The following is a 24,688-nucleotide window of genomic DNA, read 5'->3' on the forward strand; positions in this document are numbered from 1 at the left end:
CACCTGTGCCGGCCATCTCAGGTCGCAATCCACAGGTTCCTGTTTGGATGATGCTAACCGAAACTTGAGGACTGCCATTCATGCGTTGGAGTCGGAAGGTCGGCAGGTAGGACCGTCACAACAGGGATGCCACCGTATCGATTTTTCAGCCGTAACAGAAGATAAGACATGTTCTCCTGGATGCTTCAGGTGGTCCACCCTATTCTCGAAAATTCCAAATGCAGAGTCTTCAGCGAGGTCACCTACAACGAAAGTACCTTTCATACAGCAGCGTGGGTAAAGTTTCATGTTCAAGACAACACGTACAGATACAAGAATACTAGTTCACTCCGCCGTGACGTCATCTAATCAGTGTTGAAAGGGGCGCCCTTATTGGACAGGGAAGTGATGATGTTTTGATGGAATTTATTTAGAGGTCGAAGTCTTTTCGCATCATGGTCAGACAGACAGGATGCTAAGGAAGGGACCGCGGTCAATTCTTGATGGAACGTTTTTTGAACCCATTGAAGACTCTTCTTCTTCCGGAACCACTACCCTTAAGGCGAAGCGCCAAGCCAGCGGAAAAATAATTTCAAGATAAAAAAAAAAATGTTTTACTTCAGATTTAAAGCCCCATCTCAGTTGGCGTCTCAAAGAAATTTGAGAAATGTATTGCATTATCAGTATTTATATTTCTGCCCTCCCTAAAATGTATTCCTGTATTTGATTTTCCAAAGACTTTTTTAATCTTTTTAAAATGTATTTCCGATACGTATCGCGATACATTTTTACAGATATATTTGAGTATCAGTATTTTAGCTACTATTTTCATCTATCCCAGTATTTGTATTTTCAAATACATTTTTGACTATTTCTGCTCAAACCTGGAGCGCAATGCAGCTGTCATGTGCCAATTTTTACGTTTAGGAATTAGAGGAATGGAATGGAACGAATCAGCCATTCCAGGAGTGGGAATGGGCCCAGTGTCCCCATTCCTATGAGTTGAAAGGAATTGAATTACCGAAAACTCGAATTCCCCGGAATGGAATTGGAATGGAATGGGGGTGCCCATTCCGCAACACTGGTCCCCGGCAGTTTGGGTTTCGGAAAGGGTACTCGGCAGAGTTAACGTTACTTAAAGGGACAATGAAGGCAATTTCGGACATCTTTTTGGCGATTGAACTGGGTTCTAGGCACGTCTCGGGCCACGTCGCCCAAATTTCAGCCGAAACGGGCGCTTGTGTGCCGCGCAAATCAATTAGACAGTCGCGGTAATAATCGTACCGGGATCGACTGGGGCGACGCCCCGAGAGTTGCGGCAGAAGCCGGGAGAAGCGGAGCTGACGTGACCAATGCGGGGCCAAGGAGCGCGACGTCACAAGAGACACGTCAGCGATTGGTCGAAACGAGAAACGTCCCCTCGATCACGTTTTGGTTCGCGATTTTTAGAAGTACTGTTAACATTTCTGCTTGAATAACCATGAAAAGTATAAATCGGACCGGAAATGATTACTAAACCGTAAATAAAGCAGAATAATTGTTTTTTTTTCTTTGCTACGCTGGATGCGAAACGGCAAATATGCAACTATGGGCACTTCGGCATGCGGGCCGCTCGTTACCGGCTGGGCGGTCTCCGTCGGGTGATGGCGGAGGCCGCCCCACACATACTCCCGTTCCGTTTGTGTTCGGTCACTGAACGGAAGCTCGAACTCGCTCGCGAGAGCGGCATTGCCGTCCATGTTGACAGATTCCAACATCTTAATTCTTCAAAATGATCTCGATTCAATCTCAAGTTGGTGTGACTCTTGGCACATGTCATTAAATGTCGACAAGTGTAAACACATGATAATTTCCAGGCGAGTTAACGATCCTCCTTCCTATATCCTTAATAATATGACCTTAGAGCGGGTTGACACTTACAAATATCTGGGCGTTCACATCACATCTAACCTCTCATGGGAATCGCATGTTAACCACGTCATTTCCAATGCCAACCGCATGCTTGGCTATCTAAAACGTAATTTTTTCCAGACTCCTTCGACTTTGAAACTCTTTTTCTATAAAACACTATTCCGGCCAAAACTTGAGTACGCTTCTGCTGTTTGGGATCCTAACACTGAGAGCCTCGTCGGCGCCTTGGAGGCTGTCCAGAATAGATCTGTGCGTTTCATTCTTTCTAATTACCATCGTACATCAAGCGTAACCTCTATGAAAAGTGCCTATCCTTGCCAGCTCTTTCTTTACGCCGAAAGTTTTATCGATTAAGTTTATTTCAGAAAATATTTTTTCACAACCCTATACTTAAGACTGAACTCCTACTGGAGCCATCCTACATATCATCACGCAATTATCACATACATAAAGTCGAAATTCCACAGTGCCACACTGATACCTACTACAGATCATTCATACCTCGTACGTCTGCTGACTGGAATCACCTTTCCACATCCATCGCCACAATTGTTAATCCTGTTGATTTTAAAAAAGCTGTATCAATACTACTAGAAGTTGATTGTGATTTGAGTGTTCCATTAACTTGTACGTAATAATCCCACCCCCTCTGTAATGCCTTCGGGTTCTGAGGGTACCAATAAATGAAATGAAATGAAATGAATTCGATGAAACCACCGCGCCACCGCACTGCTATAACCCACCGCGGTAACCAGAGTCTCGATCTCCTAAGTACTACCGATACCGACTGTTCACACTTGACGTCACTCCCTACGTCACCTCCGTTTTTGGAGGCCCAGAAACGAGAATGGAGATTGTTCAGTTTCGGTTTTTTTACTTCTTTCGTAGGCACAAAAATACGCGTCACAAATGTCTACAAAACGTTGGGCAGCATGCTATGTTCCTAAGAAGCATAAAAACATCATTTAAAAAAATTAAATAAAATTGTCTTCATTGTCCCTTTAACCAAAAAGAGATAATTCTAAACAATACTGAAGATAAACTTCTGACATTGGGAATCTTTATCGATTTTTCAAAAGCTTTTGATCGCATTAATCATAAAACTCTTCTTCAAAAACTAGAGCTCTCTGGTAATCGGAGAATAGCCCTGAAAATACTTGAGAGTTACTTACAGTTTCGCTTTCAAAGTGTTGTAATAAATTGCCAACGTTCTGAGTCTAGAAAACTTAATGCGAGTGTTCCACAAGGTAGTATTTTAGGGCCTCTTTTATTTAACATGTATATTAACGACATAGCTAACACTCACGATGAAGCAAACATGATAATCTATGCAGATGATGCTGGTATATTTTTTTCAGGGTCCGATATTTCGGACATTATGAAGATGGGAAATGCATTTCTAGAAAAATTTTATACGGTGGACAGTCCAGAACTTTTAGTGATGAATAGTAATAAAACGAAAGCTGTTGTTTTCAGGTCAAAGGGGGTAAAAATGAGCGGAAGTCAGATTCTCTCCTTAGATTCACGTGGTATAGAAATTGTGCAGAATGTCAAAGCTCTTGGTGTCATGTTTAATGAATACATGCGATGGGATGAAACAGTTCAGATGATAGCAAAAAAACTATCGAAGGTGGTGGGTATAATTTATAAGCATAGAAAAACCTTACCCCAGTCTGTACTACGACTCCTTTATAACTCTTTATTCTACTATTGTTTTAATTACTGTTTCTTGGTATGGGGAAATACAACATCTGCAAATATTCATCGTATTCATACACTTCAGAAAAAAGTAGTTCGTATTTTGTGTAATGAAGCACATGATAGCCACACGGCACCATTATTCAAGAAATTAGGGATTGTTCCAATCACATATCATTATGAGTATAAACTTGCCCTGGCGTATAAAGCCGCGATAAACCACCCGGGAAACAGTCTTCTTTCTCTTTCTTCCCTTCACTCCCAAAACACCTCGTATGCCACCCGCCATGCCGACGCCTGGACGGTCCCGCGCTCGAGAACAAACTACGGAAATCAGATGGTGAGATACCAGCTGCCCAAAATGTTAAACTATTTCTGTCATGTAATATTACAATTGAAAACTGTTCAAACAAACGCATACTATCTTTACTAGTTTCGTAAAAAATCTGATTGTATACTCTTGAGAGCGTTTTTTGTTTTGAGTGCCTCTTCTGCTGTTGGTGTTGGGAGAGGAGAGGGCACTGTCAAGCAGTTTTGTACTGCTTTTTTCCCTCCTCCCTCTCTTCTTGTATGAAGAGGAATAAAGAAACATGACACTTGAAACTTGAAATAAAAGACGGGACTAAAAAAAATAAAGAAAAAAGCTAACCTGGTTGTCATTTTGTCGTCCTGTTTGTAGGGTTGTAGGGTTTGCAAAGTCAAAATATTGCTATATTGAAATTGTGTTTCGCTGCCCTGATAGTGGCGTGGAGTCCTTGAGGCTCAGGGAGTAGGGGAACTTTAGTCAAGCCGTCTACATTCTCCGAGGCGAGGCCAGCTTCCTTCGAGGTCAGGATTTCGCAGCTTATGTGACGTCAGGAGCGGAGTCATTCGCACCTGCGAGCCTGAAGAAAGGCTTAGTTTGCTAATAACACTGTGGAGTTTGGCGAGAGCTCTTCGCAAAGCCGGAGCCGGACTTGTATTTCTCACGCTCACACAGTCCACCGACAGTGTTGTCATCTTCGTTTCGCTTTGCAATGTTCCGGCCCCTCGCTGTAGTGGGTTGTCGAACAGAAAGAGAAGCATATAGGACTTTTAATGCCTTCACAAAACAAGGAAAAAAAAAGAAAAAAAAAAGCTGACAATCTAAAAGGGAAAGGGGGGAAAGAGGAAAACCATGCAATTTCGAAGGTGTTTCGACCCTTGAACACGACCTGGCTACACCCCTGTCTGCTTTACCAGCGCCGCCAGCCAGCGCACCCCGGCGAGCTGCCATATTGAGCATGCGTGTCTTCGTGGCAACCGCGTCGTATTTACACGTACCGTATGTCGGATTCCCGGTCGGTACCTCTTAGTTCTCGTGGTTTGGACCCGCTTCAAAACAACGATTCGGGGCAGTGGTTAGCAGATCGAAAACAAACAAATGTTGGGCGATAACGAATGCAGACCAGCATTTATTTTCTCCAAAATCTCACACAAATCTGACAAAACACAAATCACACTATTGGGTTTGTCGAAACTAGCTGCTTGGAAGATTTGCCGGAGTCGTGCCAAGCGACTGTGGTGATTCCGCCGGAATGCTTCGATGAAATCTATATTACACAGCGACCTCTTTCTGACAGATGGCCAGTCTGTTATTATTATAGTAGACTTTCACCACGCCGACTCAAGGAACTGACACCGAAGAAAGCGGACGAAGCCTAATTAAGCAACGTACGCGTTTGAAATTGTAGCGCACTTCACAGAACCTTTACAAACAATGCAAACATTCAGTCCCACTTCCATCCTGTACCGCTACTATCGTTTACCTAGCCGAGACACTCCAGATGAAAATTTCTGGCCAGCTTGGTTAAAATGTTTCATTGGGTCAACCGTTCCCGTACATTCGATGGCGCTTGTTTCGACCGGGAACGGCTGCCATTACGTACGACTAGCACATGATAAAATATAGCACAAACATGAGGTCATCCTTAATTCTAATTAACTCGACCTTCGGCGCGTCATGAAGCTTCCCGCTTTTGCCGGCACACCACCACCACCACCGGCTGTTAGGCCCATGGGCCCGCGCTCGTTAGACAGATAGGCCTAACGGCGGTAGCATATCCTCGGGGCAGTCCACGTCCACGCGCACAATCGAACAGTCGAGCGCACGATCGCTAAAAATTCACACCAGCACGGGAAAACGTGTACAGCAGACGACACGCGGCAAGAACGGCAGGTTCAGTTCGCAAAAATGAGCGTCTCGAGCACCACACTGGCCCCAGCTGCCCCGAATTCCCAAATTGATCGCTCGCGCGTGGGCTTCAAGGTAGTCACCGCCCTCGGACAGGCGCTCTCCGGGCTCGTTGACGACGCGAATAGAGCATTCGTGGCGGCGACGTGCTATGTTCGCGCTCGTCGCCACGAGTGCACAAAAATCGAGAAAGCTGCCACGCGCCACCGAAGCTGCCACGCGCCACCGACCTGTGCGCACCCGAACTCGTATGGACCAAGAAAACACAACCTACGTATCCATCCGTGGATCGCGCCGTGTTTATTAACTTTTTTTCTGCTGTGGCTTGGAATCGGGCAGAAATCTGGCCCCGCCAGGTACCGACGCAAATATTTCCGGAGAGGGGAGGTTAGCGTATCAGATGTTTTTGGAACCCCCATGCATGAATTTAGCGTCCACACAAGTCTCTATCGGAAGTTGGCGTCCTGTGTTGGAAGAGCAGTAACCCCAAGTCATTTGTGGAGTCTTATAATTACATGCCACCAATACTGGGAGGCCAAAATTTGTTTGGCCACCCGAAGCATAGGCTGGCTGCCTTCGCCTAGGCTGGCTGCCCAGGCGGAGGCAGCCAGACTGGTATTAGTGTCGCACATAATACTAGACTAGAGTAACGTCCCTGTGAGGCAGGTGTACAAATACAGCAACCACTTACTGAAATGAAGTAAGCCATGAGGCCAGGGGAAGGGGCGTCTGAGGGTTAATTAGCGTATGCATACACTTCTGCCCCGCCAGAGGACACTGAGGAAGCGGTTCAGCACCATTATAGTGCACAGACATTTCGTGAAAAAAAAAACAACTCAATATGAATAACCTTTTTTGTTCAGAGGAGAGGGGGGGGGGGGGCGGCCAGACCGCTGTAAGGCCGAATGTTTACTTAAGGCTTAAGGCAGAGCAGAAATGTTTAATCAAACGAATTGTTTACGATTTCATGGTGGAAGTGCTGAGGTATGTGCTATTTAAAACAACTGATATTTTGTTTCATCTGAAGTTGGATACTGACTAGTGTCTTATTCTTGAGGCGCGAGCGTCTCACGCACTCATGTGTGAAAACAGAAATTGAAACATGTATGTATTTGACATAAACACCAACTTTATTTACTCTGTTTCCAAAGCCGCTTACTTGCTTTTGTTTATGTGTGCTCTTTAGGCTTTGAGTAGCTGCAGTTTAGTCGATTTTTTATGCTGTGTTGGAGTGAAATCCTTAAACTTGGAACTTGAGTTTTCGCAGACCTGGTTTTCTATGTGACTTGAAGAGACATTTCTGGCGGTGGTTGTATATTTGCGTTCAAGCACCTTGACGTAGGGTCGTCGGAGCGCCGTATTCATCGTAGTAACCGCACGTGCCTCTTACGCACCTCTAGAAAATAAGCATATATTTTTTTAAATTTTAATTATTAGGCGTAAAACTTATTCAAAATTAGAACAGACGGCAAGTTTTTACAAAAACAACATTGGCACTTGCTTTTTATACTTTGTTTTGAGGGTGCGCAATACGATACTATGAATTTACTTCTATCGATTAGTACAGTAATTTATGTGAAGCCCATAAAGTATAAATTAGCTTATCATAAAAAAATGCACTGCACTAACACCTTGTTTTCGCATGAGACATATTTGCCTGGCTAACACCTTATTTGTAAGTTTAAGGCCCTAAGAATACAGTGCATACAATGTATGAAGCATCCAGTGACATGTTATTGTACAACCATTTTAAAAGCAACATGCATCACGCATCGCTGTCATACGCATGAAAACTAGACACACAGATACAGTGGGAAATTGAGGAAACCAAAATCACGCCCGGTTGACCGCTCCACTGCTTTATACACTCGACAACGTAAAGACATTGAATCGCAGGTGAGTCCCTCTGCAAGTAAAATGCTTTCAGGAAAGTTGTTTTGCTATCGTCAATATTTGACAAAACACGTCACATTTCAAGGTTGAATAAATGTATCCTAAAATTAAAAGCATTGGTATATCAATTTAGTTATTCAATGTTGATGTCATTTCCGTCAAATGATATTCGAGCTATCAGCCAGTCAGCTATCGACATTCCTGGCTCAGCACTGAGCGCCCGCGAGGCTTGTGTCAGAGCGCGTGCTAATTCACCGATCACACGGACAATATAAGACCTAAATGACTTTTTCGTGTGGCGAGAGTGCCATATTGTATTCAAGAATTGAAATATACTGATTCGCGGTTGATAATCATTGAAATTACGATTGTTACAAATATGTTTTTGTGTTACCGTCAATATTTTTATGACTCAAAGCTCAAGAAATATATCTGGAAGTGAAAGCATGGCCAGCTATTCGCTATAATCACAAAGTATTCATTGGTTATCTATTTAAAGAGGGTGTCAGGTCGCTTCGCCGAATTCATTGCGGCAGCGCAAAGAAAATAATTGAAAGATACTCGTGCACAGACCACACCTCCGCAAATGTGAAAGTAATAGGTATTTTTTTTTATTCTCGTCAATATTTCATATGAAGTATAACACGAAGTTTTTTAACACCCTATCAACTGGCTTGAAAAGCTCGCCTGATGAAAAATATTTTAATCCGCATAAAACTTAGGCACATCATGCAGCGACTTCTTCACAAAATCACCGCACAGGTTAAGGCAATTCTCATGACCCGGCACAAATTTTGCAACTTTTCCTCGAAGAGGGTCGCAACCAGGATTCGCAGTTTATTAGTCACGTGCTCCACAAGACTTTCTGTCGCCACAGATATTATTCCTTTACCCCCATCGTTGTTAACGTCTGATCATCCGCCCTGCCAGTTTATGCAGTTTTGTACATAAACATTACAAATATGTAGCTACTGATTGTCATGATAATAATAATAATAATAAATCCTTTATTGCACAGTCTTTTGTACAGTGAAGTCGATGGCCCACTTAAGCGCGCAAGCGCTTTTGTGCGGGACCATGGCAACCCAGCAACGCACTCAAACAGTGCATACATCTCGCTCAAAACAAAAGTAAATGATGGCAGTCACATCTTGCCCAAAACAAGTGTACACAATGTTAAAATCGTGGTGAGGAGTCCGCTGGGAAAATAGATGATACAAGAGAATTGATAACGTTTATAATTCAAACCGACAACACCATTCCTTGAGTTTCTGTTTGGCTACTTTTAAAGATGGCAGGTCGCATAAATCTTGAGAAAGTTTATTAAAGTAGGAGGGAACATAGTATTTTCTTAGACGTCGTCCATAATTTGTGTACACCATAGGGATAGAAAAGGTTTCCGAATGTCTTAGGGTCTTTTGTCTGGTGACTCTGTGCTTGTAATTATTATTATAATATTTTATTAGAACAACAAATTCCATTAATTCCTCTATTTGCACTATTTGGAGGGAAGCCAATTTTTCTGCTTTATCAAGGTTTTTTTTATTTTTTTATTTTTACATTTTGAACCATAGGCTGTGCTAGTTGCAATTTCATAACTTAGTTTATTTAATTTTTGTTATGGGTGGGAAGAACAGGAGCCGTGCACAGTGATTTCATACCGCAAGAGAGAGCAACCGAGCGCTTCGTAAACTTTTTTCCTGATTATAATATGACGCAAATTTCTTAGTTTATACATATACGCCAAAACCAATCGTAGGCGTTTTACTAAATTTTCAATGTGGCTATCCCATGTTAAGTTTTCATCAAAAGTTAGTCCTAAATATTTTGTTTCTTGAACATATGTTAATGGAGAGCAATTACAAGAACCACAGTCGGCTTGAATGTAAAAATATAGGATGTATAAGGTTTACTCTTTTTTGATGTGCCCGGAAGCACATTAAGTTGGTTTTGGTTTTATTCACAAATATTGTATTCCATGAAAACCAGCCTGCTAAACTATTTATATCACTTTGAAATATAGGAACAGTGTCCTCGTAGTTTTTCTGTGCTAATACAATCGCAGTGTCGTCCGCGTATTGAAATAGCTTAGACTTGAGGAGTATTTTGTCGAAATTATTTTTGAAAATATTGAACAGTATGGGACCTAAAACCGAGGCACACCAGAGGTAACGAGCAAAGGTTCACTAAAACTGCGTCCTATCCGTACTCGTTGTGCTCTGTTGTGCAAGTAATTCTTAAAAAAAAACTGAAGAAAGGGACCTCTAAAGCCCATGTTTTCTAATATACTTAATAACAACTCGTGATCAATTGTATCAAACGTTTTTTTTTAATCTAAAAACAGCGCTAAGATGATATAATTATTTTCTATTTTTTTGTTAATATAGTCAGTAAAATCTTCTAGTAGAAGAGTTGTACTTTTTGCTGTCGGAATCCATACTGACATGTATTCAGTAGGGAAAATTTTTCACAAGATGATTGCATAATTTTGACTATATACTTTTCTATAATCTGTGATAGAACTGGTAAAATAGCTATGGGTCTTTAGTTGGACCTCACCTTTTGATTACCCTTTTTGTATACTGGAGGTACTAGTACCACCTTAAGCATGTCTGGAATTCTCCCTGTTTCTAAAATACCGTTCATTATGGCAAGCAGAATACTTTTTAGTTTTTCAGTCATAGAATATATCCCTTACTCTAATCCGATCACATCCCTCTGGCTTAGTGAGTGGCATTTTTTTATTATATCGCTGAGGTCTTGCTCAGTCACGGGCGGCAAGTAGGCAGAGTTTGGTGAACTAGGGACGCTATACGGAGCACGTGTAGTTTTCGGTGCTCGGTTTCGCAGATCCTCTATTTCTTTCAGAAAGCTGTGATTAAACTTACTGCTTAAAAGGTCAAAGTCTGTTCCAAAACGCTTCCGTATTACCTCATGAACACTGTTTTTTGGGGTTTTCCCAATGATTTTGTTCACTATGTCCCACGTTTTTTTTACATTTCCCTTTGACTGCTGGAACTGGTTATTGTGGTATTTCCTCTTTGCTAGCCGTATTTTTGCAGTTACTTTAGTTCTGATTTTTCTAAACTCCCTGCGTAATTGGGTATCGTCAGTGTTTTGTTTGCAACGACTCCACAATCTATCTTTTGCGTAACACAATTCTAGTATTTCTTTATTTATCCAGTTATTTGCGGGTTTCCGTTGCCTTAATTTTATTTTCCTTTTGGAATCACCCTATATGCGTCCAAATCTATCCACCATCAGTTCGTAAATTGCAACGTGATCATGTTCAAGTAATGAGTCCCAGTCTCCATCACTAGTGTATATGGTATCGGTACTCAACACATTTATGGTTATGAAATAATGATCAGCGACTTTCTGTTTTGTAACCCCAGATATCGTTGTCAGATCACTAATTCTGATAATAGCATGATCTATACAGGTTCTAGTTACTTTGTTTCCTAAGTAATCTTCTCTGGTGTAGTCACGAATCACATTCTGTAAACCATAACTGGACAATATATCAAGATAGTCTCCAACTTTGTACTTGCTGCGGTTCATAACATCAATGTTCAGATCACCTGTGATTATTACTTGGTCATTGTTGTTATATCTTTTTAGTAAATTTTCGAACTCGTTGTAAGACAATTTCACATCCGCACTGGGTGGTCTGTATATGGCCACAACAAGAAACGAAAACTCATTTTTGCTCACAAACATAACTATAGGCTCAGCGTGTTCTAATGATACTTCAACTTGCTCTGCTATCCAATCCTTTTTTAAAGAGATAAGTATCCCTCCTCCTTTTCCATTTTCTCTGCATGCTGATACCGAGTGGAAACCCGGCAACTGATAAACACTCTCATCTGCTGTTTTTAGATGAGTTTCAGTTATAACAAAAATATCAAGACTGCTTTCCAGGTACACATTAAGTTGATCCCAGTTTTTTTTAATGCTTCTTACGTTATTGTGAATTATGTTTAGTACTTCTTTGTTTTTTCTTCTGTCATCACACGCCTGGCGTACTCGTCCCAGTGAACAAACCTGTTAAAAGAAGCTATGTCACGGACATCTTCACTCATTTACCTCAATTTGTTCAGATCTGCTTCACTTTCAAACCGGATCACCGCAGCGCCTTCATTTTGTCTGACAAAGATCTGCCCATTCTTCACCCAGATAAGCTTAAATTCCTTATCTCTGGCCTTGTTCTTTGTAACCCTTAAGAGGTTCTTCGTAGTCGCCGTTAGATTTTCGTTTACGTCTCTTTTTAATGCCACTCGTTTTTTGATCCGTAGGTCTCGTGTGTTCCTTTCCGTGAATCTTACGAGTATCGGAGCCACACTTCCTTCTCGCGTTCTTAATCTGTGAACAGCCTCCACTGAATGTTCTGTTATTGGTGGCAGTTCTAGTTTTTCTGAGAGACTCTTCACTAAATCCAGAACATTCCCGTTTTCTGATTGTCTTACTCGATGAATCTCAATGTTATTGCGCCGGGAGTATTGCTCAGTTCTGTTAATAAAAACCTTCAAGTTAGTAATCTCGCAAGTTTGTTCCGAAATAATGACTTCAAGTTGAGTGGTTTTTGTTCTTTATTCAGCAATCTCCTTCTCCTGGTGCTCAGATCTTTTGAGTAGCTCGTCATACTTCTTTAGCGCTGTTTCTAGTTTCGTGACCTTCTCTAAGACGCTCGTTAGTTTTTTGTTCATTTCGGCTATTTTGGCTGCTGCGCCCACTGGTTCAGGCTCCCCCAGCAATAGGGGCATAACCTAATTCTCATTCCCTGAAACACCAGACTGCCTGTCCTCGTGCACCTTACACGTCGAGCATACCCAGGATTCGAACGTTTCAGTTGTCATGTTTCATAAAGCGTTTTTAGTCACACCCGAGCACTTCCCCCCGTGATACCTGTGCTCGCACACAGAGCATTTTAAGTTTATGCTATCTTTCGACAGCAGCTTAAAACAGGAAATACATTCGTCCATCATGCCTATCAGTAGGCCAACAATACAAAACAGAAGCAGTCCAGCGGCAGTGCTTCGTTACTAACACTACAGGTGAAATAATGAAATCTCACTTAGAAGCAAAAATTCCGGTTACATCGTGCTCAGAGCACCCCGCTGGACTGCAGTCTGTTCCTCAGCGATCGACGCTTTTGTGGCCTTGCCCACGGGAGCCGGACTGTGGATGCGCATGCGCTGCCGCCGCCGCCCTTTTTGGTAGTTTTATCTTCTGCCTTGTCTTGCAGATGACGATGCAGCCGTACGACGGCAGATCCCTTCTTTGCAGGCACGGGCGATCGGGATATCTAGAAGCAAAAATGCCGGTTCCATCGTGCTCGGAGCACCACGCTGGCCTGCAGTCTCTTCCCCAGCGATCGACGCTTTTGTGGCCTTGCCCACGGGAGCCGGACTGTGGATGCGCATGCGCTGCCGCCGCCGCCCTTCTTCGTAGTTTTATCTTCTGCCTTGTCTTGCAGATGACGATGCAGCCGTTCGACGGCAGATCCCTTCTTTGCTGGCACGGGCGATCGGGATATCTAGAAGCAAAAATGCCGGTTACATCGTGCTCGGAGCACCCCGCTGGACTGCAGTCTGTTGCTCAGCGATCGACGCTTTTGTAGCCTTGCCCACGGGAGCCGGAATGTGGATGCGCATGCGCTGCCGCCGCCGCCCTTCTTGGTAGTTTTATCTTCTGCCTTGTCTTGCAGATGACGATGCAGCCGTACGACGGCAGATCCCCTCTGTGCTGGCACGGGCTATCGGGATATCTTTAAGCAAAAACGCCGGTTACATCGTGCTCGGAGCATCCCGCTGGACTGCAGTCTGTTGCTCAGCGATCGACGCTTTTGTAGCCTTGCCCACGGGAGCCGGACTGTGGATACGCATGCGCTGCCGCCGCCGCCCTTCATGGTAGTTTTATCTTCTGCCTTGTCTTGCAGATGACGATGCAGCCGTACGACGGCAGATCCCTTCTTCTCTGGCACGGGCGATCGGGATATCTAGAAGCAAAAATGCCGGTTACATCGTGCTCGGAGCACCCCGCTGGACTGCAGTCTGTTGCTCAGCGATCGACGCTTTTGTAGCCTTGCCCACGGGAGCCGGAATGTGGATGCGCATGCGCTGCCGCCGCCGCCCTTCTTGGTAGTTTTATCTTCTGCCTTGTCTTGCAGGTGACGATGCAACCGTACGATGAAAGATCCCTTCTTTGCTGGCACGGGCTATCGGGATATCTTTAAGCAAAAACGCCGGTTACATCGTGCTCGGAGCATCCCGCTGGACTGCAGTCTGTTGCTCAGCGATCGACGCTTTTGTAGCCTTGCCCACGGGAGCCGGACTGTGGATACGCATGCGCTGCCGCCGCCGCCCTTCTTGGTAGTTTTATCTTCTGCCTTGTCTTGCAGATGACGATGCAGCCGTACGACGGCAGATCCTTTCTTCTCTGGCACGGGCGATCGGGATATCTAGAAGCAAAAATGCCGGTTACATCGTACTCGGAGCACCCTGCTGGACTGCTGGACGCCTGGTGGTATTATTGAGAAGCCAGGTCGTAACGTTCTTCGAGGTAGGCATCCCACGCTTGAATCATTTCATGGCAAGTGCTTGAATCTGCATGGAGATTGTAGACAAGTTCTTCTCTTCTACACGGGAGGGAGCCACCTCACCGAGAGAGAGCACGAGTATCGCGCAAGCGGCTTGGGACCGTTGACCAATGAGAGGCAAACACACGGCAAGCAGCGTTACCTGCCATGTCTAGGCAAGCTCGTCGAACTCGAACTCAGTACTCGGTCTTCTCAGTTGTATTAACTAGTCGTTAATAAACGCTTTCATAACATGGTGTCAGAAACGGAACACGAAAACGCGCGCACATGAAGTCAAGACCGATGTGAGTCGCACGGCGCAAGAGTGAAGGCAAGCGAAGACCGGCAGCGCAGAAAATGGCGGAAGAAAGCGGCATCGCTACTACGCAGCAGTCGGGTTTGGAGTCCGAACGTCCAGCTTCCCATGCCGGGAGGAGTCTTTGCAAGTTTGCTTCCTCCTCCGAAGCCACTCGACATGTCCGGAGACCTGGAGACATCCTGGAGAACATGGTGGGACGAATTTAAGTTGTTCTCAACCGCCACTGCCCTGAAGTCGCAAGATGCTGAAGTACAGGCCGCGACGTTTCTAGTCGTCGTAGGAGAAGACGCCAGGCGCGTCTACAAGACGTTCACGTTCGAAAACCCAGGTGACGAACTGCGCGTTGAGAAGATAGCGGAGCTTTCTGAAAAGCATTGCAAGCCAGCTATCAACGTGAGCTATAGGGACTTTGTATTCGGCAACGGAACCAGCATGACGGCGAACGATTCGATGACTGGCTTACCGAGCTGCGCACGCTGGCGAAGAAGTGCGATTTTGGCGAGCTACACGACCGCATGTTGCGAAGTCGAATCATTCTTGGAAAGACCAACAAGCGACTGCAACAACGCCTCATCAACGACGATCCGACTTTGGAACAAGTGATTGAAAAGTGCCGCACGGAGGAACGTGGAGCCCTACAGTTCAAAGATATCCAAGCTGGAGCATCGCCTGCAGTTGTACATGGACTCAAGTCCGAGACATGCCCTCAATGTGGATACTCTACGCACACAAGCGCAACATGTCCTGCCAAAGGTGCGAAGTGTAAAAACCGTGGTCGGAGGGGATATTTCGCTCGAGTGTGTCGCGCGAAGAACGACCCACCGAAAAATAGATCATCACCACGGAAGAATGTTCGCAATGTTGAACGATGCAAATCTCCAAGTTCCAGCTCCGAAGAAGAGAAGTTGGTTTGTGGTCTATCCAACAGTGTAGGTGGTGAAGAGTTCTGGAGTGCTGAAGTCAGAGTTGCAGGAAAAGAAGTTGACTGCAGGGTGGACACAGGAGCAAACTGTTCTGTTATGGCTGCAACGCAACTGCGACGAGTCACGAAACAGAAACCGCAAGCAGTCACTACGAAAATGGGTTCGTTCTTTGGCCATGTCAGCAAACCGGAAGGCCGCATTATGCTGCCAGTCGCCCATGGCAACCAGAGTACCGACGTGCAGTTCTACATCGTGAAACGGGAAGTACCCACAACGAAAAGCGGTACCATTGCGGAACGACTGAACCGGATCAAGCGAGTGGCGTCAGCGGAAAAGCACTGCAACCAGACAGTAAAAGAACACGAGGACGTCTTCCATGGACTTGGTGAAATCAAGGGTGTCAAGTATCACATGAAGCTCAAGCCAGATGCTCAGGGTGTTACGCAACAGCCACGTACAGTCCCAGTAGCCATCCGAGACCAGCTGAAAAGCCACCTAGATGACCTGGTGCAACAGAAGGTGATTGCACAAGTGACAGAACCAACAGAGTGGGTCCACCCAATCGTGGTTGTGAAAAAGAAGGGCAAACTCCGACTGTGCATAGATACACAAGAGCTCAACAAGGTTCTCATGCGAGAGGACTACTGCATGCCTACACTGGAGGACATAGCAGCACGACTGGAGGGAGCCAAGTTCTTCTCGACGCTCGACGCCGCCACGGGGTTTTGGCAGATCAAGCTAGACACACCGAGTTCGTACCTCTGCACATTTGCAACACCATTCGGGAGATACAGATTTCTCCGAATGCCTTTTGGCATAGCGTCAGCTCCCGAGGTGTTCCTGAAGACTATGCACGTGGTGTTTGAAAATCTCGACGGAGTTGAAATCATGGTCGACGACATTCTTATCTGGGGAAGGACGGAAAAGGAGCATGACCGTCGACTGCAAGCCGTGCTGCAGAGGTGTCGTGAGGTCAACGTCAGACTGAACAAAGAGAAATGCAAGTTCTCTCAAAGCCAGGTCAAGTACTTGGGACATATCTTGTCACCTGAGGGGCTCTCGATTGACCCGACGAGAGTACAAGACATCCTTGCTCTCCCAAGACCATCAAATGTGGGGGAACTGAAGAGCTTCCTAGGAGTCGTGAACTACCTTGGCAAGTTCATCCCGCACATGTCCGACACAAGTGCACCGTTAAGGCAACTCTTGAAGAAAGAGGCGGCCTGGTCCTGGACAGAAGAGCACGCTAAAAGCTTCACAGCATTTCGAACAGCGTTGACTGTCGCACCGACTCTGCGGTTCTACGACAAGAACAAACCAGTAACTCTGTCAGTAGATGCAAGTTCCAGAGGAACTGGTGCAGTGTTGCTTCAGGAGGGCCAGCCAGTAGCCTACTCATCAAGGTCGTTGAATGACGCCAAAAAAACTATGCCCAGATCGAGAAGGAGCTGTTGGCGATTGTCCATGAATGCAGCCGATTCCACGACTACATTTTCGGGCAAACCGTTGCCGTGGAGTCGGACCACAAGCCACTAGAGGCGATCTTCAGAAAACCTCTGAATCAATGTCCTCTCAGAGTACAAATGATGAGACTGACCCTACAAGAGTATGACCTGCTGGTGAAGTACACTCCTGGTATAGAGCTGTACATTGCAGACACGCTGTCAAGAAACCCTTCGAAGGAGGAAGAGGCTGAAGTCTTCGAGGTGAATGTCTTGGAGTGTCTCCCTGTAAGAGATGAAACACTGGAAGAATGTCGTCAAGCAATCAGCAGGGACATGGATCTAAGTACCATGCTGCAGTATGCAAAGAGCCAGTGGCCGAGCAACAAAGAAGACATTCCAGGCCCGTTAAAGACATATTGGCCGTACAGGGATGAAATCCATGAGCAGGAGGGCTTACTCTTCAGGTCGAATAGACTCGTCATTCCAGAAGAGATGGAGAGCACCATCTTGGCAAGGCTTCACAAAGCTCACAGCGGAGTAGAGAAGACGCTCCATCGTGCTAAAGAAGCTCTCTACTGGCCTGCAATGCAGAATGACATCAAGCAGGTGGTAGAAAATTGCCGCGTGCGCAAGGACCACAAGCCGAGGCAGCAGAAGGAGCCACTTGTGAACCATCAAGTGCCAACCGCACCCTGGCAGATTGTTTTAGTGGACTTGTTTCAGCACTCGGGACACCACTACATTGTGTTGGTGGACTATTACTCTTTTTTCTGTGAAGTGCACCAGCGTCAAAGGTCCACTGCCAAGACGATAATCAAGTGTTGCCTGGCAACGTTTGCCGTGCATGGTCTACCTGTCAGGTTGGTTACTGACAATGGACCACCATTCAACAGCGCTGACTTCAAAGAGCTCTTGCAGCACCGAGGAATTTCACATGTGACATCCAGCCCGTATTATCCTCAGTCACACGTTATGACAAAGAGAGCGGTGCAGGAGTCGAAAAAACTCAGGACCAAGTGCAGTTACGGAACGCCAGACTACTACAACGCCCTACTCGAATGGCGAAACACTCCCAGGGGTGGAGTCCTAGGATCACCAGTTGAAAGGCTCATGAACAGACATACCAGGACGGAAATCCCTACACATCCATCTCTACTGCTAGGGACAAGTGCAGACTGAAGCAAGGTACAACAGCGGCTGAGAGACAAACAGCGAACTCAGCAACGGTACTACAACAAAGGCGCCAAACCTCTACCTGAATTACACGCGGGAGAAGACGTCTGCCTTCAAGATCAAGAACGAGGAACCTGGAAACCGGCTGTCATACACGCTAGAGCCCCGCAGTCAACGTCATACATTGTTCAAGACGACGAGGGCATACAGCGCAGAAGGAACAGCATCGCTCTTCGCAGGAGCCAGAGAGCGAAACAAAAACCAGCCCGCTACCGCGACACAAATTTTATTTATGAGTGAAAAAGAGAAATGTACACAAGTTCTTCTCTTCTACACGGGAGGGAGCCACCTCACCGAGAGAGAACACGAGTATCGCGCAAGCGGCTTGGGACCATTGACCAATCAGAGGCACACACACGGCAAGCAGCGTTACCTGCCATGTCTAGGCAAGCTCGTCGAACTCGAACTCAATAATCGGTCTTCTCAGTTGTATTAACTAGTCGTTAATAAACGCTTTCATAACAGTGATTACGTGGAGGGGTAGCTACAGCGTGGATTTAGATTTCGTTGATGTTAAAACATTTTATATTAATATTGGATTGATCGCAAAGTTCATCGGACGTTAAAGGGAAACAGACATTCACTGAAGTTCGAGGAAAGTGTAAACGTCTTAATTTGTGTTCAAATGACGTTTCGGCAATTCCCCCAATCCAAAGAAAACAAAAAGAAGGTTTATACTGCGTGTTGTCCATAAGAGTGACACAAAAATGCATGCATTTATGAAAATAATTTAAGGACACAAACGGGTTTGTGAATATTAAGCATGACAGAGCTTCTGAGACAGCGAGTAAAAACGGCACATACACTGAAGGGTAAAAAGAACAGCTCATTGTGACGTTTTGTGTAGTTGTTTTGTGTAGGAGCCACCGTTATTCACGCACAAGATTTCACGTTTTTATGGCCGCGAGACGCTTGACCCCGCCCCAGGAAAGGGCGCGCTGCGCTCGTCCGCTCTAGCGTGCAGAGGCGATAGAGTTCAGTACGCGTCAGTTTTCAACGCCATATTGAATCACGTGACCAAGAAAAATCTAGTTCTGTGCAGTAAAGCCTCCACTGCGGCTGCCCGGCAGCTCCGTTAGGCATCTCTAATAGCCATCTTACCCGGGATAAAACGGATGAGTTATAAAATATCAATCAGCGGTAATTAAACTTTTGGGTGCTCATACTTTTTTTATTCCGCGTCTCTATAAAACGTTTTTGTATTGAATGCTTTATACCACATTCTCAAATATACCTATTCCTGCATTTCGTCAGAATATTGTAATGTTCCCAGCGACTGTAATTTCCCGCGTATCACACAACGCAAATAAAATATAAGTTACATGTTTCTTGAAACGTTTTATTCCGCGAAACTTTTTTCTGACCTCAAAAATATCGGCTCAAGGGAGTACGCGCGCGTGCCAGAGTGCTTCGCGGAAATGCGACTTTATATGTGTTGATAGCTTTTTTGATAGACTCTCGAAAATACTACAACCTTCCAATAAAATGTTCGCCCTTTTACAAACATTTCCCCATAATGAAAATGAAAACGATTAGTTGTGGGGTAAACCGTAGTCGTGTTTTGCGCATCAATTCAAGGAGTGATCACAAACGTATTTTTTTTTTTTTTTGTACAGAAATACTCTTAGATACAAATAGAGTGAATATGAATACCGCGTCCATTAAATATGCAGATAACCACTAGGTTTAACTTTTCACCCTAAATTCAGCATTATTTTCCATAGTGAATAAACATGCCTTATTGTCTCTCGAAATAGACAGGCAGCTTCTTTTCTTCACTCAGGTATTTAGCACAAAATCACAAGAATGAATATATCAGTGCACCTAGAGACATATTTTGGCGGAATCAGACATCTGTGTACATTAGTGAATATTTACTAGCATACATTTGAAATTCCGAAAATTTGGAAAACGTTTGCCGTAATAATCCGTTTTTGTTTGCAATGGGGGGCGGGGGGGGGGGGGGGGGGGGAGGGTATAAAATAATTTTATACAATTTTAGAAGTAGTCTTCCTATTACAATGTCGATAACTTTATATTCTGTTTATAGAATATTTAGTCAGTAAATTTGCGCACTGCGAAGAGAAAAATATTATTTTACTTGCAAGACAATTTTTAATCTATTCTTCAGTGATATCGCTCTTGACTTTCAAGGCTCCTATCTCTACACTTCTGAGTCGCAGTCCCAATGACTAGGGACCTTTCCTTCGTTGCAGTTCATTCATAAGGAATATGCACATGAGGTGAAAGTTTTAGCATTGATTTTCAGGTCCTGCCCAAAATGCACGATTATTAAGAAGTAAGCTAAAAAGTTAGTCATTTAGCCTCAAATTCCAACAACACCAAAACATTGTCTGGTTCGCAAGTCTTAGCAATAATATCTCCCTTAGAACGGGCAACAAACTACGCACAATAAGAAAGTTATATACCTGTGCGTCTGTTGCTTCTGTTTTAATGTGTCAGCATCAGAACGCTCTTATCGACGAAAACCCGCCGCTGTATTTTGTTTGGCAGCGCCGGTGAAAGAGGGAGAAGTAGGGGGAGAGGGTGAAGCCTGCAACGCTCCCACTGATCGGAAGCGCTGAAGTCAGCATGCGTCAACCTTTCCATCTCTCCCGGGCGCTGACGAATGGGCGGACACCGCCGGATTTTCGTAAAAACGAGACCTTTCGTATTTTTTTGTTTCTTTAAGTAATCCGAAGAGCTAGCGAGGACCAAGAAAGGAGGAGGCAGCGAGCAACACCTGCTAGATAAGAAAACGGTGGTGCTGAACGAGATGGCGTCATCAGAGATAGCCAACGCTAGACACAGATTGCAAACGAGTGTTGCGTCAGCGCTCGGCTTCGAGTCAAGTTTGTGCCAAACGTTGACGCAATCGCCATGTCCAATTTTTTCCCAGTTTTTGTCTTATCTGATGACGACATGTCATTCAGCACTACCGCTATGTTATCTAGCAGGTGTTGCGCCGCGGCGCGGTGGAATGCGGGCGTCCTCATCTGCCGCTCTGCCGTCGCAGGTTTGCTTCGCTCTGGGTTTCGGCAGTAGCACTGCGTGAGCTGTGATGTGTGGATAGTTAAAACTATGCATGCGATTCTTTCCCGCGTGATATGAATGCGGTTCCTTTCAAAACCGATATGTATCTGTTTCTTTTCACAAAGATATAGATGACCATATCCAAGGTTTTTGACGTGCTCTACCAGCCAGAGTACAAAAAAGAGGTAAAATAATTAGAGGATCAACCACTGGTTGATTGGTATGAAGTGCGTTAGAATGATTCTTGAGAAAAGTCACACACGTCCCCTTCTGGAAAACGTTAACCCCTACCCCGTAAGGGGGCCAGAAAGTGGGAGCAAAAAATAGAGGAAGAAAAAGAGTAAGTCACAAAAGAGAAAGTGAAGAGGTCGGCGGTATCGTTTTCCAAAGGACACGTGTGTAGTGCTTCCGAGAGTCATGCTAACTCATTCCCTGAGAATGCAGAAATGAATATTTCTGTAATTTTTAATTCATTTTTAAGTTTATTGGAAATTATTGTATGTCATTTTTGTACAATAGCGGCACTAAGATGCATGTAATTACCTTGTCTCTTCAAATGCTACCTGCGTATGCTCTGGACTGTGGGTTTTTTGGGGATGTAATTTTTTGAGGGCAAACTAGTCAACGAAATTATCCGCAATATGTCAAGGCCTTCATGTTAGCGTGTCTCATATCAAAGAAATGTAACTACAGCTCCATTCGAGAAGACACAGAATGTTAAAACTTGATTTTATTAAGCTACACTTTGGCGGAAATGTTCAATGTCATGTATTCTCAAATATCATGTAAGTAGAGGCAAAAAATCCCTAGACACTCATATTCTTTGCTTACTAGTTTACGCTGGCGCTGGACGGAAGAGAACGTTTCGGTACTGCTACAAAATGTTGTGCAGCGTATATTGAACATACAAAAGAAATAAAAGTTAGATGACGCAAAAGTCAGTTTCATGGACGTTTTACACGTTTTCAGTGTAAGTCTTGTGTTTGACTTATTAGGCTTGCCTAAAATGTAGTTGTATAGCACATAAAAAAATGCACCTTTAAATACTTGAGAGCAGGTGGAGTTTGACGAACTATATATCGTTATGAAGCGTGTTTCCAAGGGTGGGAGGATTTATTCATCCTTAGTGATGACGCCAATATCACTATCTGGCCCTTTTAGATGACGCTCCCTAATAACAATCAATCATGTGTGTGCGTGTTTAGTTCTCACAGTGCTTTGAAGGCTTGGTGCATGTTAATTGATAAATTTTGCATACGTTTTCTTTTATCCTTACACAAAAATATTTTAGTTTCTCATTACCTTCATTATGAATATGTATTTTATTATGAAACCAAACATAAAAAGATTCACAAAGGTGGATATAGTGGAACCCGCAGGAAACCCTTTCCGTTCGCTGTTTGGTGAAATGTACCTCCGTGGGTAAGTCGTAGGGAGCGACTCAGAAGGCTTACATTGAATAGATATAGCGATTAAACTTTGTGCATTATAATGGACAAACAATCTAAACGCCGACAGAAACACCATAAATTTTGTCGTCATGGAAACCCGACATTCAATATTTTTGACACCGAGTTGCGCCCTCTGTGAAGTGGAGGAAAAATCAGTCCTCGGGCGGGTGTGGTAGAGACCTGTAAAATGGCGGCTTTCACTTCAAGTGTGTTCTACGGCGGGGGACGCAAAAGCATGTTTTCGCCAATTTCTTCATGAACTTTTATGTTTCTTCTATTCGGATATTACATATAGGTATTTAGGGTACACTTCTAGCTGCAAGGTCGGTCTCTAGTTATCTTTGTTTTGGTCTTACGGGTTTAAAATTGCGATGTCCAATAAGTGGGACGATGGGAGGGAATGGCCAGCTTACTTGCTGAATGTAAAATTCGGTTGCTCACGTGTGTGTCGCAATGGGATGCGTTTTTGCAGTCTTGCACGCACGATAATCTGTTTATGGTGTTTGGTTTAAAAATTATACCACGCATCAGAGAAGCGATGCTGACAAAATATTTGAGCCAATTCCACAAGGCCAAACGTCTCACATCGCGTTTTCAGACAGTGATGAAGATACCATTGGATACGACGCTCTGCTGGTTTCTGTTGAAGACGGGCCCGGTTCTGAAGAGAGCAGCAGTAATGACAAAAAGTCACAGGCCACTATGCGTGCTATGAGAAATAATGTATTTGTGGAAAGCAAGTTAGAGTTGAGATATAAGCGCTATCGGTAAATGCATAATTTGCAAATAGACATTAAAAATTGACTCCCAGATTGAAAGCTGTTAACAATCTATTGTACGTGCGAGACGCTTTAGGAAATGCATCCGGTTCTAATTTGCGTCCAGCGTTCTTTAAACTCAACCACTTTCAGCAATATTTTTTTTCTCACCACTGTTTTAGCCTAACTGCTAGATTTACCACATTTCGTTACGCTTACAATTTGATTTGCTGTGCGCCCGTAAGGCCTGGTACGCATTTGTAAGATCTAGCACGATGCTTCTTACAGTTCTTTGTCCTGAATAAGACGTTCCGGACGACGTAACAAAGAGCGTTCACTGGAGGCTATACAAATATTTTCGACAGTGCGTCACTGATAAAGTGTATGAAATGATATCATTGGCAATGAATGCCAATGAAGTGGCCAAGCCAGGAAGTATGCTGAACGCGTCTTCAAATCAGTTTGTTAAATAAAACTTTTTTCTGCATCACAATCACGATGTTCTATTTGGGCTACCCTCGAATCAAAATGTATTGAAGGACAATAATGAGAATGTTACTACACCTACAAAAATCGTACTTGCCGTTCTACGGACTGGCTACCTCCGTACGTTGGCCTGTGTGTCAAATTTTAGGGTAGAGGGTGGACTTATAGGGACAGTTGATTTCTTGCTTAGTCGCTTTTGAAGTGCCGTCAACGGTAGCTAGAAAGTCCATTGCATCACGCGTCAACGTTCTATTGACATCCTAACTTCGAAAGCGTTTCGTATTACTTTCTAATTTCTCGCAAGGGACATCCTAAAATTGGGTGATTTTATGCACACCCTACCATTGGGCGGGTCTCTGGACATCACAGTCCTGGGGGAGTTAAGGGAAATCATACCTTCTTTCTATCCTGCGACGTAAAGTCACATGTTTGTGAGCTAGATTGATATCAAAGAAAGTTATGCACTGTTTTTGTAACTATAAAAAGCCAAATTGTGCCAACGCCGGCATCTAGTTTTGACATTGGGATGCATAGTTAATACCATAATTGTTTGGCATCTATATTACTTACCGCGCCCGGGGCATAATTGAACACGAAATTATATTTGCTCAAGAGGGTTAATGGAACAATAATGTAATATATTTGGTTATACAGAAAGTAAACAAAACTCTTGCTCGTAAAACTTCAACAAGAGAATGTCGTTAACCGAGACACACGTCTTCATTTTTTCGTTCTTAAGCAACTTTTGTTGGGACATACCCCTACGAAAA

At 44.2% G+C, this 24,688-nt stretch overlaps 1 pseudogene; it reads right to left on the reverse strand.

Moving 5' to 3' along the window:
• The window catches only part of LOC115326783, a 102,591-nt pseudogene extending 87,485 nt beyond the window's left edge, over positions 1 to 15,106 (reverse strand).
• Positions 15,107 to 24,688: the final 9,582 nt, after the last annotated feature.

Source organism: Ixodes scapularis, unplaced genomic scaffold, assembly GCF_016920785.2.
Source record: "Ixodes scapularis isolate PalLabHiFi unplaced genomic scaffold, ASM1692078v2 PGA_scaffold19__2_contigs__length_565841, whole genome shotgun sequence".
NCBI lineage: Eukaryota > Metazoa > Arthropoda > Arachnida > Ixodida > Ixodidae > Ixodes > Ixodes scapularis.